This window comes from Aethalodelphis obliquidens, unplaced genomic scaffold, assembly GCF_003676395.1.
Source record: "Aethalodelphis obliquidens isolate GAN/ISIS:26980383/991018 unplaced genomic scaffold, ASM367639v1 scaffold28, whole genome shotgun sequence".
Taxonomy (NCBI): Eukaryota; Metazoa; Chordata; class Mammalia; order Artiodactyla; family Delphinidae; genus Aethalodelphis; species Aethalodelphis obliquidens.
Window position 1 is genome coordinate 1,487,472 of NW_020837972.1, and position 20,049 is coordinate 1,507,520.

Consider the following 20,049-nt stretch of genomic DNA (forward strand, 5'->3'; position numbering starts at 1 on the left):
CTCAAGCCACTTGTTCTAATGCAAAGGTAGGCTCCCATCAAACACCCGCAGCATCCAGGTTAGGAGACCAAGCCTGGGTTTGCTCAGGGCCACTCAGAGGATGGCCTGGGATGCTCTTGACAGTGGAGCTGAGAACTCTGGCTTCAGCCACTGCCAAGTGACTCTACCTCTCTGAGCCTCGGTTTCTTAATCAGTTAAAGAAAAAAGGAAAAAGAATGTACAGCAAACCTCAAAGGGATGAGAAAGTGCTTGTGCAGCATTTCAGAGTTACAGCTGTTGTCTTGGGGCTGTGGCCGCTGCCGTCAGGCTGGGACCAGACCTGTGTGTCTCTGTCATCCAAACACAGCGGGGCCTGCCCGGGTGTGCTTATGTCCTCGGCCTGTAACCCTTTCTGGGGTAATGAGTTCCATACGTTTATCTTTGCTGGGTACTGTGAATTCCTGTTTATCCAGAGACCCACAGAAATAAACACAATACTCAAATGACCAGAATTTTCCATCTCAGCATGTTCAAGGATAACCCCAGTCACAGCTATCCCCTGGGCCTTGCAAGACCCTGAGTGTGCATCACACACACGTCCCCCCAACCCCCGTCCCTGGCATGTTTGGTTGCATTTCAACATTTGTGGGGCCAGTTATAGAACTGCAGACCACAGGAGCTAGAAGGGCCTCAAAGAAACCCCTGTGGGTTTCAAACTGGGCCCCGAGGAGCCCTGGTGGACGGGGAGGTGACCCAGGGCTATTTGGGGGAGTGGGGAACGAGGCATGCTGAGAAGGCAGAGCTCAGGGTTTTACATTTTGGGCTATCACATGAGATCTTCCTTTAAGGAGGGGGGTTTCTTTTGCTAAAAACAAAATAAAAACACCCGTAAAATGTCAGAAACCACCAACATGGTTCAAATCTTCCTCACTTGACCAAGGAAACCTCTGGAGCCCTGAGCACCTTAGCAGGGATGGCCGATTGTGCACTGGTTGCTGGGTCCTGAGGTCCGGCCTGAGCCCATAAAGGGCAGTGGGCTTCCCACCATCCTGTGCCTAGATTCCTACCAAGTCAGAACACCCTCTGCCCCGCCCATCTCCCTGGCGGAAGTTGACTGGGCTTCCCTCGTGTATCCCAGACTGAGCTCCTTCCAGCTTTGAGGAAGAGGACCTGCTCGGGGACCAGGGGTTTGGGGTGCGGCCGGGCAGCAGGTGGTTTCCCGAGGAGGGGTTCAGGGGTCCTGCGAGTAGCGCAGGGTGGTCACAGGCAGCCTCACTGACCAGGGTTGGCTTAGTGATGTGCTGAGCTGAATTCTCAGAGCTCGCTCCCTCGGGGTGTGTATGTATGTGTGTGTGTGCGTGCGCACGCGTGCGTGTGTGTGGAGTCCCTACCATGTGGGGTCCCAGAGGTGAGCAAGACCCAGTGACCCTCCAGGAGCCTGCGGCCCAGCGGGAAGACAGACATAGAGGAACTCAGATGCTGTGCTATTTAGGGGGGCGCTGGGAGCTGGAATATAATAAAAAAGGGGGCCGTGAATGAGATGGGGGGGTGGAGTAGGGAGGGACTCCAGGGAGAGTGACATTGAATCTGGGAGGAATTGGAGTAAGTCAGGCAGAGGAGCAGGAAGAATGGGGTAAGAAGACAGAATGACGGAGACAGATGAGGACATTAGGTGAGATGACGCATGTATGACGCTTAACAATCATGCAGGCCTCAAGGGCTCGAAAAATGACAGTGATTCTTGTAATTCCTTGTCTAGAATGACGGAATCATGGGCTCTCGGGATCTAAAAGGTCATCTAAGCCAGTGCTTCTCAACAAGGAAGGGGGGAAATGGGTGTGATTTTGCCCCAGGGGACACTTGGCAATGTCTGGAGACATTTTTGATTGTCACAAAGATTGGGTGGGGAAGCCTGTGCTGCATTAGAGATAAAGGCCAGAGATGTTGCTGAAAATCATACAGGTGCTAAGGGTAGGCCTCAACTCAGAGTGTCAACCACACCAAGGTTGAGAAGCTCGGCTCTAGGCTCACTTCCCTCCCTCTGTGAGCCACCTCCACCAACTGACTGTCAGGTCTGCACTTGAGCACACCCCAGGGACAGGGAGCTCATTACTGCCAGGCAGCCTGTTCTGTCCATAAGTTCAGCATATTCACAATGTTCCTTTTCACCATGATTTGAAATCCCTTCTGCACGTTCCTGTAACCTGCAAGCATTTGTCCTAGTTCTGACCCTGGAACTAGCCTAAATTGAGCATCTGCTTCAGATGCCTTCTAATGTTTGTGACACTTCAAATGTTTGTGAACCTTCAAATGTTTGTGAATCTTCCAATGTCTGCGAATCTTCAAATGTTTATGAACCTTCAAATGTTTGTGAATTTTCAAATATCTGTGAATCTTCAAATTCTTGTGAATCTTCCCTGTTCCAGGCCCCTCCATGTGATCAGGAAGCTTGACCTGGGACGTGGGGTGGTCCGCTGCCTGTATGAAAAGCACAAGGATCTCAGCACCCCTACTTGGGAGCCAGCAGGGCTGGGGCCGAGGAGCCTTGTGTCCCTGGGTTCTCCTGATGCCACTTGACGCTCTTGGTCATGCAGCTTCTCGGAGCCTCAGTTTTGTCTCCTGTCAAATGGGTAGGAAGACAGCCTGGCTTTTTTGCTTGGTGCCATGATGCTCAAAGGAGGTAACAGATAGGAAGATGTGTTAGAAAGGTGAAGACACTGCACAGAACAGTATAAGAGGTTAAGCTTATGGGCCAGGGTTTTTTTTTGTTTTTGTTTTTTTAAAATATTTATTTATTTATTTATTTGGCTGCGTCAGGTCTTAGTTGCGGCACGAGGGATCTTCATTGCTGCTGCGAGATCTTCGTTGTGGCATGCGGGATCTAGTTCCCTGACCAGGGATTGAACTTGGGTCCCCTCCATTGGGAGCGTGGAGTCTTAACCACTGGACCACCAGGGAAGTCCCTGGGCCAGGTATTTTCATGTATGTGACTGTCTTCCTATTCGCTGATAGCAGAGGCAGAGCGGCAGTGGTGATCCCATTTTACATAGGAGCAAACTGAGGGGGCAGAGACCACAGTTAAGACATGGCAGGAACCGAAGTGTGCATCAACGGATGAACGGATAAAGAAAATGTAGTGTACCCATACAATGGAATACTATCAATACTTAGCCATAAAAAAACCCTGAAAATTTGCCATTTGCAACATGGATGGACTTGGAGGGCATTATGCTAAGTGAAATAAGTCAGACAGAGAAAGATAAATACTGTATGATATCACTTATATGAGGAATCTAAAAAATAAAACAAACTAGTGAATATAACAAAATAAAACTGACTCACAGATATAGAGAACGAACTTGTGGTTACCAGTGGGGAGAGAAAAGAGGGGAGCGGCAAGACAGGGGTAGGTAATGAAGAGGTACGAACTATTATGTATAAAATAAGCTACAAGGGTATATTGTACAATACAGGGAATATAACCAATAGTTTATACTAACTATAAGTGCAGTATAACCTTTAAAAATTATGAATCACTGTGTTATACACCTGAAACTTGTATAATATTGTACATCAGCTATATCTCAATTAAAAAAAAAACATGGCAGGGCCAAACGCTGAACCCAGATCCTCTGGCTCAAATTCAGGACCACAAATGCCAGAGCCACGGCGGCCAAGGGAGGGAGAGGAACGCATTGGGGTAAGAAGACAGGAGGCTGCCTGGCACCACCCGTGGGAAACACCGCCGTCACGCACGCTTCTGTTGCCCCTTTGAAGCTTCCTGTAGCTGGGTTCACCTGAACACAGGGAGCGGGCCCACACCCAGGACACCTGCCCCTCTTTCATACCCCCCTCCTCTTCCGCTTCCTCTCCAGGCCTGTTTCCTTCCTCACTTCAAAGCTCACAGGTCCTCTCCTTAGAAGCCACTTTCTTTTCTTTCTTGGAATCTGCCCAGGAAGAGACGCCTGCGTTTCTGTTTCGATTTCTCCTCAGGCCCACGTGTTTCCTGGGGAGGTTGGGGCGGGGGTGGGGTATGCAGCCCATGGGCAGCCACCCATCAGGCTGGGAAGCGTGCCTGCGGGGTCCCGGGCCCTCTGCTTCCAGGCCCTGACACCCAACCACCCCATCTACTTCTGCCTCTCTATCTGTCATCAGTTTGCCCTCTTCAATCTCTGGCTCAGAGACTCACAACTTCAGAGATGGGAGGGTTTCTGTTGGAATCCAGGCTCAGAGAGGGGCAGGGGCTTGCTTGCAGGAACACAGCGAGCAGGGGCAGATGGGAGTCCCCTGCCTTTCCCACTGTGCCAGGCAGGAATCCTCTCTCAGCCTCTCCCCCACTGCCACCCTCAGGACATTTTCTGGGTATGCTTCTGCCTCCTCCACCTGTGACATCTTTTTCTACTCCTCACTTTGTTGTCCACCTCATTCTTTAAGACACAGCCAGTGTCACCTACTCTAGGAAGCCTCCCTGGATTGCCTCCCCCTTCGCCCCAGCTCCCTGGGCTGAGAGATGGTCCTTCTCTCTTCCCATAGCACTATAACTACATGGCCTCAGGTGGAAAACTTGTTACTTTCACACTAGGACTCATGCTCATCCTCACACTGGCCTGTGATTTCTGGTGTCATGAATGGAATTTTTGGCTTCTCTGCCCTCCCTCACTTGTGAGCGCCTTAAAGGCTGCACCTTAAATCTTTTCTTTCTTCTTTTTTTTTTTTAAAAAAATATTTATTTATTTATTTATTATTTATTTTTGGCTGCACCGGGTCTCAGTTGCGGCATGTGGGATCTTTGTTGCAGCATGTGGGATCTTTAGTTGCAGCATGCGGGCTCTTTAGTTGCAACATGCCAACTCTTATTTGTGGCATGCATGCGGGCTCTAGTTCCTTGACCAGGGATCGAACCTGGGCCCCCTGCATTGGGAGTGTGAAGTCTTAGCCACTGGACCACCAGGGAAGTCTCAAATCTTTTCTTTCTTAAACAGCTTTACTGAGATCAAATTCACACACCATACAATTCACCCATTAAATGGTTTTTAGTGTATTCACAGACAATGGGCAGTCATCAAGATAGTCCATTTTAGAACATTCTAATCACCTCAAAAAGAAAGCCTGTTACTTTTGGCTATTATCACCCACCCACCATGTTCCCCCTCATCCCCACCCCCAACCCTGAGCAAACACTAACCTCTTTTCTATCTCTGTGGATTTCCCTATTCTAAATATTTCATATGAATTCAATCATACAATATGTGGACTTTTGTGACTAGATTCTTTCACTCAGCATAATGTTTTCAAGGTTCATCCATGTTGTAACATGTATCAGTACTTCATTCCTTTGTATGGGTGAATAATATTCCATTGTATGGACGGAACACATTGTGTTTATCCCTTTGGATTGTTTCCACATTTTGGCTGTTATGAATAGTGCTGCTATGAATATTCCTATACGTGTCTTTGTGGGGACATATGTTTTTATTTCTCTTGGGTAGATACCCAGGAGTGGCATTGCTGGGTCCTATGGTAGCTCTATGTTGAATTGTTTGAGGAACCACCAGATTGTTTTCCAAAGTGGCTGCACCATTTTCCATTCCCACCAGCAGAGTACGATGATAGATTTCGCCACATCTTGGCTGTCACTTGTTATTATCTGACTTTTTAATTCTAGCCAACCTAGTAGTTGTGAAGTGGTGAGTCTTACACATCTTTTATGTGCTGGGCAGCAAGGCCTGGCAGGGGAGCCCTGGAGGCAGATCCAGGGCTGGAAGCCCAGCTCTTCACTTCTGCTGGGGGACTTCACCTGGCTGAGCCTCATCCTTTTCGTCTGTGGAATGGAATAATAGTAGGTGGTCTAGAGATCATGAGTGGAAAGCACTTGGCATAAGTGCTGGCATACAACACGTGCTTGATCAGTGTGAACTACAGTAACAGCTACAGTGATCACTCCAAAGCCTGGCAGTTTCTGGCACACGGTGGGCCCCAGTGGATGTGGGTGGAGTGACCAGCGGCACGTGCGCCCCGGGGAGGTGCCAGCTGAGGACCTGGGCTGGACGCAAGGGAGCCAGGGAAACGCTCCCAGCCTCCCATCCAGGGGCCCCTTGCCTGAGCCCCGCCCCATACAGGCTGCTCTTGTCTGGCACAGGGAGCAGGGGAGCAGGGAGCCGTCTTCTTTCTCAGGCGTTTTGAGACTCAGCACATGTTAACCTCCTCCTGATGGTTTGAATTAGAAAGCAGCTGATGCCTTCTGGAAACCCAGGGAAAAACATTATTGTTGGAGGCCAGTCTCCTCGTTGGCAGAGCTGACTGCCCTGGCCTGGCATTTCAGAGCACAAAAGCCTTCGCTGGCAAAATTGGAGCCTTCCCTCGGGGGCTCCCCTCCCCTCTTTCTCCCCTCTTTCTTCCCTCCCCTCTTTCTCACCCAGCCCCAGCCGGGAGGGGAGTTGGGACAAGAATCCTGGGCTGCACGGGCCCATCCACTCCAGGAGCATGTTGGTGGACTGAGGTCTGACTCAACTCCCTGCCTGGCAAAGGCCCAGGGTCTGGTGCAGTGCAAAGGTGGTGCCCTCGAGGGAGCAGGGAGGGGAGGCTGCAGGGGAGGGAGCAGGGCCAGGAGGGGGTTGGCAACAGGCTGGCCGGACACGGAGCCACGAGCCACGAAAAGGAGAAATGGTGTTGCTGATTTCACTGGACAGATGAGAAAGCTGAAGCTCAGAGAGGTGATGTCCCCTGGCAGGGTCGCAGTGGTGGCCTGAGGCCTGGACCCCAGGTGGCCTCCCAGGCCCCACCTTTCTCTTTCATGCTGAGAATGGCAGTAGAAGTGCTTTGTGAACCAAAAGTACACATAGGAGGGGTTTTAAGTATCCTCCTTACAGCAGTTTTCCTCGTCCGGATATGACCTGTCCGCAGGGTCCCTGGGGAGGTGGTCAGAAGCCCCTGGAGGGGCTTCCCTTCGAGCCGGCCACCAGCTCTGCAGCAGCTTCTGCTTGGCCACCGATGGTTAGAGCCACATGACCAGGGCTGCCTTATCTCTTCCAGGGCGGTAGGCCCAGCTCCAGGAAGCTGGGCTTCAGATGGGCAGTGGTGATTGTCAAGACCTGCAGCACCCCGATAAAGCCTCCGCAGCATGGGACCGGACAGACCCAAGGTCCCATCGCTCCCCTTCCTTCACTGGCCTCGACTGCCCTGGCTCCTAACACTCCTCCCCCTTCCCCACGAGGACAGACCAGTCCCCCCTCCCACAGTCCTTTGTGGCTCCCTGGGCTCGAGACCAAGCCAACCCTGGGTCAGGAACACGGCCACATCTTGGCCAGAGTGCGGGTGCCTCCATTTACTCACCCTAAAATGAGGCTTCTCTTGTCTCCGCCCCACAGGGTGTTGGGAAGATCAAATGAGGTAACGCGTGATATGCATGAGAATAGAGGCTGGCACGTGAGAAAGTGCCAGTCACGTTCTTTATCCATCTCCCCAGACCTGTGCCTTAGCAGTGCTGTCCCCTTGCCTGCAATTCCTCTGGTCTTTCCAGACCCTGCCCCTCCTTGAAGGGCGAGTCTGAATCTCACCTTCTCCCCAAAGCCACTGGACCATTAGGGAAGTCCCAAATCTTCTCTTTCTTAAACAGCTTTAAGAAACGTCTGTCCCCAGGCCCCGTAACCTCCCTGTGCTTCACCCTCACATCAGTTGGCATCGGCCTCTTTGAGGAATAAGCAGAGGCTGGAAGGAGGTACCCTGATGGGCTAACCAGGGCTATCTGGGGTGGTGAGCTGCAAACGATTCGGACATCCCCCCCCCCCCGCCGTCCCCGCGTTGTGTGTGTTTGCGTCCCCTCTTTTCTACATTATGCATAATTTACATGTATAATTAGAAAAGAATTCCAAACAAATGCTATTGTCAGAAACATCTGCTCCACTTGGTTGACCACTTCACTGAATGACGCAACTTGTGTCTGTCATGGCTGTGTTGACCGTGATCGTCCAGGCGGTGGTCCTTAGACCTGATCCCCCGTGCACACCCGCTCACTGTCCCTGCCGGTGTGACCCTAACTCTCCAGCCTCAGCTCTGTCGGCTCCAGCCCCGAGGACACCCACCACTAGCCATCTGAGGTGTCCCCACAGTCCGCACCTGCTCTCCCTTCCCGAGGTCCAAGTTTTGGTCCAAGTACAGCTCAGAATCCATCTCCTTTGGGCTTCCCCTGCCACGCCCACCCAGAGCCCATCTAGCACTCCACTGGCTTCCCCAGGCCGCTAGTTAACTCTCTCCCCATTAGGCGTTATTGTCCTTAGGAGTAGGGGACACATACCTCCCCGCCCCCCCCGCGCCTGGCACGGTGCCCGGCACACAGCAGAGCAGGTGCTCAGGGAGAAGAGCACTGATGATGGTGATGGTGATGATGGCCGCCACCACTTCCGGAACACTGACCTTGAGCCTTTACCTGCTCAGCTCTTTACCCGGATCCTGTCACCTAACCCTGCCCTCCCCGCAACCCAGGGACTCCGGTGCTATTAAGTGCATCTTACAGAGGAGAAAAGGCCACCGAGAAAGAAAGGCCTGGACCTCAGACCGTGTCCCGGAGGCGCAGCCCCTCTTCCTGCCTTGATTTCCTCTGCTGTGCGGGGGGTGCCTGACACCTGCTCGCCTTTCCTCCCTCCAGGTGGTCATGAGGGTCAAAGAGGACAGTGAGCATGATGTCCAGTGCAAACAGCTGTACGAACCCCCAGGTAGTGGAGTAAATGCATATGGGAGGACCCATCCAGCCCCGCCAGCTGGGGAGGAAAGGGAACTTTTCACGTTCCCTTTCCCACTTCTCTCTAAGGATAATAGAGAAAGTGAGCCGCTTACAGGGGCCCTCTTTGCTATGGGAGGACTCAGGCACGGGCCCCTGCACCTCCCATCCCCCCATCCCTTTCCTTCCCCTTCACCAGCTCCAGCCACATTGGTTTCCGTCCTAGTCAGAGCCAAGCCGCTGCCCAGGCTGTGCTCTTTGCTTGCAAAGCTCTCCCACTCCACTCACCCAATCCTGACCCACCCTTCCAATTTCATCAGAGATGTCAGCCCCACAGGGCAGCCTTCCCCAGGCCCTGGCCCTGCCCTGTGCCCATGAGAGGCTGGCAGTGCCCATACCCTTTCAGTGGTACCCATCTTTGCTCTAATGAGACAATTAACTGTGTAATAAGGACATTGACCTCTCCCACCAGGCCATAGGCTCTGCTAGGGTGGGGAGGGCCTCCGTCCTATTTGGGTCAGGTCCTCGGGACAGACATTCAGATGAGCACACGGGTGTGGCTCGGCAAAGGCTCACTGACAGAATGAATGAAGGCGGAATTCAGCCCCATCTCGCACCAAAGCTCAGCCTGGCTGTGCCGTGGGTCCAACTGAGGATGCTCATCGGTCCTCAGATGTCAGCAGTGTGTGGCATATGGGCTGGAGCCAGACGGAGTCTGAATCCCAGCTCTGCTGCTTCTGAGCTGTGTGATGTTGAGGAAGTTGCTCAACCTCTCTAGGCCTAATTGTAGCACTGAGATAATATTAGTGCCTCATTGGTGCTATCGATATGGGTTACACGAGTTAAAGATTACAATGAGTATGACTGCAATTATTATTATTATTACTGCTGGTAATGACTCAAAGGAGTCTTGCTCCCAATTAATATCTTTGTTCTGTAGCAGCAGGGGCCCAGGTCTCAACAAAAAATTTGGAAAGGCCTGGGAAGGGAGCCAGAAGCCCCGGGGGCTCTACCTCAGTGGCCCAGCCCGGCCATGTGACCATCTCGCCCACTGGCCAGATGACTAACACCGGCAGCAATCATATTTCCTAATTTGCTACCTCACAAGGGTGTGGGAGACAATCAAACAGAGACATGAATGAGAACTATTCTCTCTGCAAATATTTGTTGGACACCTACTGTGTTCCAGGGCCTGAGGAGGACCAAACAGTCAATGAGACCACAGGAGCCCTCCCCCTGGGAAGCCAGAAATTAAGGGATTACTAGGAAGTGAGCAAGTAGCCTATCGTTCTGCTCGTGGCCGATCTCTATCTGCAGTACAATCTAACGGTTCAACAGGAAAGGACCTCCCGCTCTGCCTCTTTCTAGCGATGTGATCTGGGCACGTCCCTCAACTCTCAAAGCCTCTGAGTCTTCCTTTATGAAATGGGCTTGGAGGTACGCATGAACTATCCCCCGCCTCACCACACTGGTGGAAGGATGAAGTGAGCTCGTGCGTGTTAGGGCTTCAGCACCACGCTGGACATGGCTAAGCTCTCGCTGGACGGTCGTGATTGTCAATGCCATGACCTCTGCCATGACCTTGCCACCTGGCCCTGAGCTGGCACCTGGGGTTAGTGAGTGAGATGCGCATGTCCTTCAAAGAGAGAGAGAGACCAGGAGCGTGGCTGGCACCCGGGGACTGTGTTCCTTTCCCATCACAGGCTGACTTTTGTTACACACACATACATGATTGTACAGGAACATAAGTAGGTTTGGAATATTCCAGAGAGTGGGGTGAGGACATTTACCAATTACCTTTTATATATTGTTCGAATAACAGATTTTTTGTTTGTTTTTTGTGATAAAATATACAAAATATAAACTTTACTGTTTTAATTTTTTTTTTTTTTGCCATGCTGCACGGCATGCGGGATCTTAGTTCTCCGACCAGGGATCGAACCTGCGCCCCCTGCCGTGGAAGCACGGAATCTTAACCACTGGACCGCCAGGGAAGTCCCTGTTTTAATCATTTTTAAGAGTACAGTTCAGCAGTATTAGTACATCTGTATTGTTTTGCAACCATCACCACCATCCCTCTCCAGAAGTTTCTACCTCCCCTAACTTAAACTCTGCACCTTTAAGTACAAATTCCCCGTGCCTCCTCCCCGAGCCCCTGGCAACCTCTCTACTCTACTTTCTGTCCTGATGATTTTGACTATCTGGGAACCTCACATAAGTGGACTCAGACAGGATTTGTCCTTTCGTGGCTGGCTTATTCACTCAGCATAGTGCCCTCAAGGTTCACCCATGTTGTAGCCTTGGTCAGAATTTTATTCCTTTTTATGGGTGAATAATATTCAATAGATTACTTTTGCAATTGGAAAAAATAAAGATTGACCCAAGACAGCAACAGAAAGAATGACCGTGTGAATGACCGACGAAGGAATGGTAGATGACTGCTGGGGCCTCGGATGGGGCAGCAGGCTGGTAACGTGGCACAGGAGCCCCGTGAATCAGCCCTGGGTGTCCTCTATCCTAAGAGGAGGGAGTCGGGCCTCCTGCCAGGGCTCTGGCCCCACTGTCCCATGGCTAAGAGGACAATGAAGACACTCAGCCTGCCAGCCAACGGCTGTGACTCACAGGCTGTGAGGCCAGGCAGGCCTCCGACGCCTAGGGCCATTCAACCTGGGCAGTGAGCAGCTCAGAGTTCCCGGTCCCCTTCTGATACCGGCCCTGCTCCCGGTCTCTGGGGACAACGCAACTGGCCTGGTGAGTAAGGAGACTCTGGACAATCCCTCCTTTCATAAACCTCCACTGCTGACTAATGCCTCCCAGTCACGCTGGGCCCTTCCACCCCAGAACCAGTCCGTGTCCTGGTGCTGGCTCTGTGGAGTTTGGAGGGAGGCTCCCCCATCCCCACTGGTGCTGCCCTCATGCCCTGTCCTGCCAGCTTCTGGGCCCCACTAGTCAGCCCTTTCTCTCCCAGGCCATTTCCCTTTCCTCCTGTCAACCCCCAGCCCTCCCAAGCCCTCGCCCCTGGGCCTCAGGTTGGTCCTGCCATGATCAAACCTTTGTATACCCTCCTCCTGCCCACCTCTGGCCTCTCCTGTTAGAACGGTTGGGGTCACCAGGAGATGACTCCAATGGGGGGATTCCAGGCACTCAGGCAGACCAGTGGGGACTATTTCTGAGCACGAGTGCAATGATGTCTTGAGATGTCTCCAGCTCCTTCGGGGCTCACGGAGAGGCGTTGTGGAAAGAGGTGGCCTTTGGAGTCAGACTCGAGTTCAAATTCTGACTCTGCCCCTCACTAGCTGGGTGACCATGGGCAGGTAACTTAACCTCTCTGAGCCTGGATTTCTACATCTGTTAAAAAGAAAGGGGAATTCCCTGCCGGTCCAGTGGTTAGGACTCTGTGCTTTCACTGCCGAGGGCCCAGTTTCGACCCCTGGTTGGAGAACTAAGATTCCACAAGCCACACGGCGCGGTCAAAAAAAAAAAAAAGACTGGGCATGGGAATAACAATTCCTCCCCTCCAGAATGGATGTAAAGCACCTTCCAGAGGGATTCTGGACTTGGCTTGGGTGGAGGTGACTGGCCGGATAGAGGACTCAGGAAATGGGGTTGGGATGCTTTGGGGAGCACCTGCCATCCACGGGGAGGCCTCAGCCCAGGAGCACACAGCCGGTAAGGGCCGAGCGGAGTCCCTCTGATGCCTTGGCCCTCAAGGTGGATTGATTCCCAGCTGAGAAATGGCCTCTTGTTCTCAAGGTTGGCGGGAGGGTGAATTCTTTTATGATACCATGATACCATGTGAGGGCAGGGAGCTGCACCCCTGGAGGGGAGCCTGGCATGGGTAGTCCCGGGCATCAGATGACAAGCAAAACTATCCTTGCTCAGTTGTGGAAGGGAATCTCCTTCCTTTTTCGGCAGGAGGTGGGAGGGGAATGAGAAAGGGCCATGGCCGGCTTCTCTTACTAATGAGGCCTAACTGAGGCAAGCGTGGGAATGACTTGGCGGTATCCGAGAGGCAGCTTGGAGAACTGGGAAAAGCTCTCGCCTGGGAGGTGAGAACTATGGTCCCAGCTGCCCGCCCCACCTCCAAGACGAGTGGCCATGCGTGAGTCACAGTCTCTCAAGTGACATGGCTCTTATCTTCGAAATAAGGAGGTGAGATGTGAGGTCTTTCAGGCCCTTTCCAAGCTCTGAGAGTCTCTAACTTTGCAGCCATCTCTTTAAAGATGAGAAGCAGAGAGGCTGAGCTAAAACAGATGTGGCGGATAAAGCCAAGATAATCAGCGGAGCGGTTTCTCTCTCTCCAGTGCCCTGCGTCAGCAAGGCCTGGGGTGACTTCTGGCATTTGTTCATCTCGATAGGTAATCAAGGCAGCATCTGTGGGCCCGAACTTCCGGATGAGAGGCTGATCAAACAGTTTTTACCCTCAACCCTTCCTCTTTCCTAACCGGCGTGTGTGTGATGTGGACTTTCTGAGTCCAATGAGGCTCCAGGCTGGCTCCCGGCGTGGAGTGTTTCCTAAATATGGTTTCTTTGCTCAGAGCCCCTGGTCCTCCTGGCCTTCCACAGTCAGCTGGAGTCTGGGGATGCCCATTCCCTAAAGAAGTATTTTTTATGTGTCTCCCCAGTGCCGGGCATCAAAATCAAAGGTTCCAGGGCACGTGTGTTAGAGGGGATCCCCAGGAGTCTCTGGTGTGTGAGATAACCATGCTTCCTGCCCCCGAAGGGCTCACCAGCCAGGCAGAGAGAGGAGGTGACCCAGTATCCACTGGGCAAAGTGGCAGGAGGGTGAGAAGGGCTCTGGGTGGCTGACATGAGCTAAGGCCTCAGAGGCAGGTGACAAATTTAGGCAGCATGCAGCTCTGAGGGTTGGATTTCATTTTAAAGTAACCCCCGCCCATTTCCATCCTGCACCTGGTTTGCTTCCTTCCTCACCTGATCCCATTCTGTAATTACACGCTCACTCGTTTATTATCCGAACTCTCCTCTAGAAGGAAACCTCGAGAAGGAAAGTCTGTTGCTGCCTTATCCACCATCTAGACGCAGTGCCCGACAGAGCCCCGCGCAGAGAAGGTGCTGGAAAGCCCGTTTCGCCTGCATAAATGCCTGTGAACAGGTAAGCGACAAAACCCAAGTCGTGTTTCAGGGTGGCGGAGTTGCAGAGCCGAGTCAGAGTTGGGCAAAGAGGTTGAACATTCCGTCTTCCTGAGAACCCGGGACATTTTTTACTTTTCGCTTCCTAATCAGTGGTTTCTTGCCCTTCGCCGGAGCCCGGGGCGCTGAGCATCCGGGTTGGAACGCGGACTGCGTGGGAGGGGCGCGAAACTGTGGCGGCAGCCCCGCGAAAAGAATCGGGTTTTGTCCTCATCTTCGCGTGCACCTGTCGTCCCAAAGCCTCGACAAACACTTTGTCATTCACCTTACAAGCCTCTCTGTGGATTCAGCCTGGGGGGTGGGGGCAGGTCAGGGTAGGGACAGGCCGGAGCCCAAGGAGCCGCATTCCGCGCATTCCTGCCTCCTGACTGCTCCTGGTACCACGGCTGTGAGCCCGGGGTGTCCAAAAGTTCCAGCTGACTCATCCGTGGGTGAGCAAGGCCAACACGAGGGGACGGGTGGAATCTCCTGGGGTCTGCCTCTGACGAGGCCCCCAATTCAGATGGGAAAGTGGGGCGGGGGGGGGACGGGCGATGGCCGGGATTTAGGCCGTTTCTGCTTGAGTGATGCTTAGGTGTCCCTCGAGGTGCCAGGAGGTGGTGACAGGTGCAGCTCGGTGTCGTGGATGGGAGCCTGGGCCGGGACCTCCGCTACTGGATTTGAGTTCTGGCTCCATCCTTATCACCTTTGGAACCTTATCAAACCTCTCTGGGTCTCAGTGTCCTGGAGTGGAAACGGGGGCAGTATTGGTTCCGACTCCACAGCGCGGTAGTGAGGATGAAGCAAGCATGTGGGTAAGATGCTGAGCACAGTCCCAGCACAGAGGAATTAACAGTGGTGACTTGTGCTAGGACGTCCGTCCGCCTTTTGAGGCAATGACATGAGACATGCTTCCAGGCCACCAGGCAAGTGTCTAATGGGTCCTTGCTTGGTCCTCCAGGACAAAGGCTGCAAAACAGGTGGGGGGGAATGTTCCTGCCCCGCCGTGGGATTGTGGGTAGGGCCACCTCTCTCTGACTCTCGCCTGACCCGACGGAGCCTCTGGGGAGCTGTGAGTGCACTCACGGATGAGCCCACACTGACTGGGCAGAGGCTTTTCTGGTACTCACGTCGGCCTCCAGATGGCTTATAACCAGATCCCTGCCAAATTCCTCTTACCTCCCCCCAGGACTCATCTGACGCCAGAGCATTTCTCAAAAGGGGGAAACACAGGCATATCGTCACCACCTCATCACCGCATTATTACAGCCCTGGCTCGCCCTGCCTTCCAGCTGTCTTCCCCAGGGAAGTCTCTGAAAGTTTTTCTCCAGCTCAGTCCGGGGGCTGCCGGGGAGAATGAAGTCCGGGAAGGAGGATGGGACACAGGACGAGACCTTGAGCCAGTCCCTGGCCTTTTCCACTTTCCCCATCGTCTGTGAAACGAGGAGGCTGGCTGAGGTCATCCATTTCCGGCAGTTCAGTTCCAGGGGGTTCTGGCTCCCAAGGGCGGGGGAGAGCCGGCTAGATGAACACTTGTTCCTCTTTGGCAGGAGAGCACAGGGCTTAGGTGACAGATGGCTCTGGGTTCAAATCCTCACCCTGTCCCCTTGCCAGCTCTGTGATCTCAGGCAAGGCTGTCACCCTCTCTGAGCAGTTGTCCTGTCTGTAAAATGGGCATGTTAATAGCCACCTCCAGAGCCTCCTTAAGGATTGAGATGATGTGTGTGTAGAACTCGGCATGGTGCCTGGCACCCACAATATTATAATTTTTCCCTAGAAATGTGGGCTTGGTCATTGTCACTGAACTGCTCACCTTAGACAGTAAGAAACCACAGCCAGGTGGTGGTGGTGGTTGGTGGGAAAAGAATTCAGACCATGTTTCTGTGTTTCAGCCACCACACCAGGCCGGCTTCAGAAAGAAGCTGCAGTAACTCAGAGGAAAAGTCCCACAGTGTCTGCTCCGGCTCCCTGGGCAGCTCTCAGTACGCGTGCCAAGAGATGGCTTGGCGCCGTGCTCTGCTCCTCATGCCCGTTAGCGTATTTCCAGATGTTTCAGGCAGCAGCCGTGAAGTTCTTTCAGGTTCTGATCCTTTGGATCTCCTTTTCTGCAGCTTCTCGTTCCTCTGCTTTTCTCCAACTGGGCAGACTTCACAAAGGGAGGGCCGGGACAGCCAGATAGATACCTCATAAAATGCCCCTAATTTTACCAGCAACAACATGAACCGCTTTTAGTACTACGGTTTAATTAGTCCCATCCTGCATGTACCTGTGGCCTGGGGAGTTCTGGTGACTCAGGTCAGCCAAATGGAATGAGCTCTCTCCTGAACACGTACTCCGCATGGCCTCTTCACCCAACCCCATGAAGTAGGTGATATTAGCCCCCTTTTCTGGATGAGAAGCTAAGACTCAGAGAGGCTGTGTAACTTGCCCAAGGCCACTCAGCTACTGAGAGGACCCTACTGGCCCAACTCCAAAGCCCTAGCTCTTTCCATGACAGACAAATGTCTTCATGGTCTGTGCATGGCCCACGCCCTGGGCCTTTGCTACCAGCCGTCTGTCTACCAATTGGGTCCCAGGCCATGAGCTTCAAAGCGAAACCTGGCCCAGTAAGCAAGTCAAGGAGAAGTCAACTCTCAGGGAAGCAGCAGCAAAAAAAGGGGTGTGTGAGTGTGAGTGTGCCGCCAGGTGTGAGGGCATGTGTTTATGTAAGGATGCATGTGTGTTTATGTCCAGGGATGTGCACGTGCGTGTGAACCTTTGTGTGCTGCATGTGAGGACATGTTGCGGTATGAAAATGTGTACCCACATGTGTGTTTGTGTGTGAAGATGCACTTATGTGTGAGGGTGTGTGTGCGCATACAAGTGGGCGTACATGCGTGAGGATTGAGGGTCTGTGTTTGTGCATGAATGTGTGTGCACAGAGGATGTTTGTGGATGCATGCATGTGTGAAAATATATTGCGTGCATGTGTGAGGACGTGTGCCTTGTGTGAAGATGTGCGTGCACACAAGTTTCTATACGAGGGTGCACAATTGTGTCCTCATGTGAGGGTGGGTGTGTGCACAAACGTGGGAGGGCATGTGTCTGTATGTATGAAGATATGTGTGGGGATGTGTGTGGAAGGGTGGAACAGTGAACGCATACACGTATGAGGATGTGTGCTCCTGAGTGCGTCTGCGCACACACGTGAGGACGTGTACGCATGCGTCAGAAAGCTGGGCCAGGATGGAGTTGGGGGCGGGAACGATGTGATGGCGACCAGATGGTTTTTTTGTTTTGCGAGACCTCTTTGGTGTTGAGTACCAGGAGTTTCCCAGCACCGAGGACAGATCTTTTTTTTTTAAATGTATTTATCTTCTCAAGTGGTAAAACGGCAGCAAGCAAAGCTGGGGTTTCTCTTCCTAGAGGGCTGGGCTTGTCCGCCCTGGGCATCACAGACGAAGGTTTACCTTGGCCGCCTGCGGACTCTGCGGGCCCAGCATGTTTAGGCTCGTTAAGGAGGAGCAGCCGCTGAGAGCGCCGGCCTCTCCCTTCCACCCCCGGGGCCTGGTTCTGCTAAAAACACTTGATTTAGAGCTTCTCCCTTTGCTTTCCCTGGCTGGGTGTCGCGGCAGGAGGGGAAGCACCTAGGGCCTGGGCTGCTTTGTCCGCTGAGATTGGGGAGAGGGATTCCGTTTCCCCACTGAGGTGACTCCAGCCCGAGCAGCCCCGGTGGGTCTGGCCTATGAGTGTCTGCTCCTTAGGGTGGGTGGGGTCAGGCTGAGATGGGAAGCGGGAGAGCGGAGCCTCGGGCTTGTGAGATAAAAGTCCCCTTCTGCATAGAGCGTGTGACGGTGTGAGGGAGCTTGCGTCTCTGCGTGTGTCCCGCCGGGAAAGCCCCTCTGTGTTCATTTAAACCCTTTAAAATTTTTTTCTTAAATCATTCCGCCCTCACGCTCCCGCCCCACACCTCCAATTTCCTCTACATTTAGCCTCTTGGGAATCATAAAGACTAGAGTGCCTTGGCTCTGAGGAGACACAGTGGTCCACACCCTCTCAACAGAGAACCTCCTCCATACATCCTAAGCGTGCGCCCACCCAGCCTGCCTGCACCCTTTCCGGGCCACTAGACGGGAAGCTTCCTGAGGGCAAGGCCTGTATCTCTCTCTGGAGCCTGTCACTGCTCCATCGTCTGGCCAGGTGCCTGCTGCCTGGCACATACTGGGCCTTGGTACGTATTTATCAGATGCGTGAGGAATGAGGTAACTCATTGCTGCTGCAGGTAGACAGCCCTCGGTAGGTGGCCTTCGTCCAAAGATCATTTGGATCTTTGAGTCAAATTATATTGAGCCAAAATGTGTTTCCCTTTGTGACTTCCCTGGTGGTCCAGTGGTTAAGACTTTGCATTCCAGTGCAGGGGGTGCAGGTTCGATTCCTGATTGGGGAGCTAAGATCCCACATGCCTTGCGGCCAAAAAATATAAAACAGAAGCAATATTGTAACAAATTCAATAAAGACTTTAAAAATGGTCCACATCAAAAAAAATCTTAAAAAGAAAAATGCTTCCCTTTGAAGGCAAATAATACACTTTTTTTTTTAAAAATTGGGGTAGAGTTGATTTACAATGTTGTGTTAGTTTCGGGTGTACAGCAAGGTGAATCAGTTATACATATGCATATATCCACTCTTTTTTAGATTCTTTCCCCATATAGGCCATGAGAGAGTATTGAGTAGAGTTCCATGTGCTATACTGCAGGTTCTTATTAGTTACCTATTTTATATATAGTAGTGTGTATATGTCAATGCCAGTCTTCCAATTTATCCCCCCCCTTACCCCTTGGTAACCATAAGTTTGTTTTCTACATCTGTAACTCTACTTCTGTTTTGTAGTTAAGTTCACTTGTACCCTGTTTTAAAATTCCACATACAAGTGATATCATATGATATTTGTCTTTCTCTGTCTTACTTCACTCAGTATGACAATCTCTAGGTCCATCCATGTTGCTGCAAATGGCATATCATTCTTTTTTATGGCTGAGTAATATTCCATTGTGTATATATGTACCACATCTTCTTTATCCATTCCTCTGTTGATGGAAACAGATTCCTCTATTTAGGTGTCTTCCATGTCCTGGCTATTGTACATAATGCTGCAATGAACATTGGGGTGCATGTATCTTTTCAAATTATGGTTCCCTGAATATATACTCCTCTCAATGCCTCCTGGATCTAAGCTGAATGTAGTTCCCGTAACCGATACTCATATCACACAGATATGAGCAATTTTTTCAGTGGACATCTTGAAATATGGCTCATGAGCTGGACCCCAAATTCTAGATGTAGCCTGGTCAGAGACCAGCACACTGGATGTTGTAGGAGTGTGTCTCCCCTCCCGCCAAAGATATGTTAAAGTCCTAACCCCTGGCACCTGTGAACGTGACCTTGTTTGGAAATAGTGTCTTTACAGATGTAATCAAGTCAAGATGAGGATGTATTGGAGTAGGCTGGGCCCGAAATCCAGTGACTGACATCCTTATGAAGAGAGACATTTGGAGATACACAGACACACTCATGGGGAGGAAGGCCTTGTGAAGACATAAGAGGCTGTTCCTTTCCTGGGCAGAGCTTGGAAGGGGGAGGGGCAGGGAGAGTAAAATATATGCATATCTGCTGATCGCTGCTGCATTTCCTTGGCTAGTTCTGTCATTCACTGTGTTCTCAGAGTGGGGGCTTTGTAATTACCAGGACATCTTTTTCTTAATCCAGTCATTTGAATTTCCAGGCCCAAATTAGGTTGGGGAAGCACCCAGAATTTGTAGACTTTAATAGTCTCAGTTTCATCAGAAGTTTGCTGAGCCTCTATCGGCCCTGTGCCAGGCCCTGGGCGGTTCACTACGGGTGGTTATATGTGCCTTGCACAGGATGGCTTTGCACTGGCTCCTGAGGGATCTGGGATGCAGACTAGCCAAGGAAGGGTGCAGCCAGGCAGTCAAGTGCCACTGAACACAGCTTGGTGTTTCCCACCTCATCATGTAAGAATGACCAGATGTGCTACAAACACAGTCATTTTTATTGAGTGTGAAGGAGTAATTTAGGATGTTAAATTATGCTTGAGGGCATTTTGGGGAGAACTTTTTTTGCCATCATCATGGTCACAGGGGGTGCCAGATTCCAGATGCGGAAGCTTGTGGTAAAGCCAGAGTGAGGACCACAGAGAGAAGTGCCAGTGCCTGAGTAAGAGGGAA

The 20,049-nt window shown here is 51.9% G+C and overlaps 1 long non-coding RNA gene across 1 annotated transcript; it reads left to right on the forward strand.

Annotated features, from left to right (window-relative positions):
* The first annotated feature begins 11,360 nt into the window (after nucleotides 1–11,360).
* On the forward strand, nucleotides 11,361–19,421 carry LOC113629696 (uncharacterized). The gene is made up of 3 exons (XR_003436663.1): nucleotides 11,361–11,446; nucleotides 13,684–13,808; nucleotides 19,261–19,421. It is a non-coding gene; the product is annotated as an uncharacterized LOC113629696 (long non-coding RNA).
* The last annotated feature ends 628 nt before the right edge of the window (nucleotides 19,422–20,049 follow it).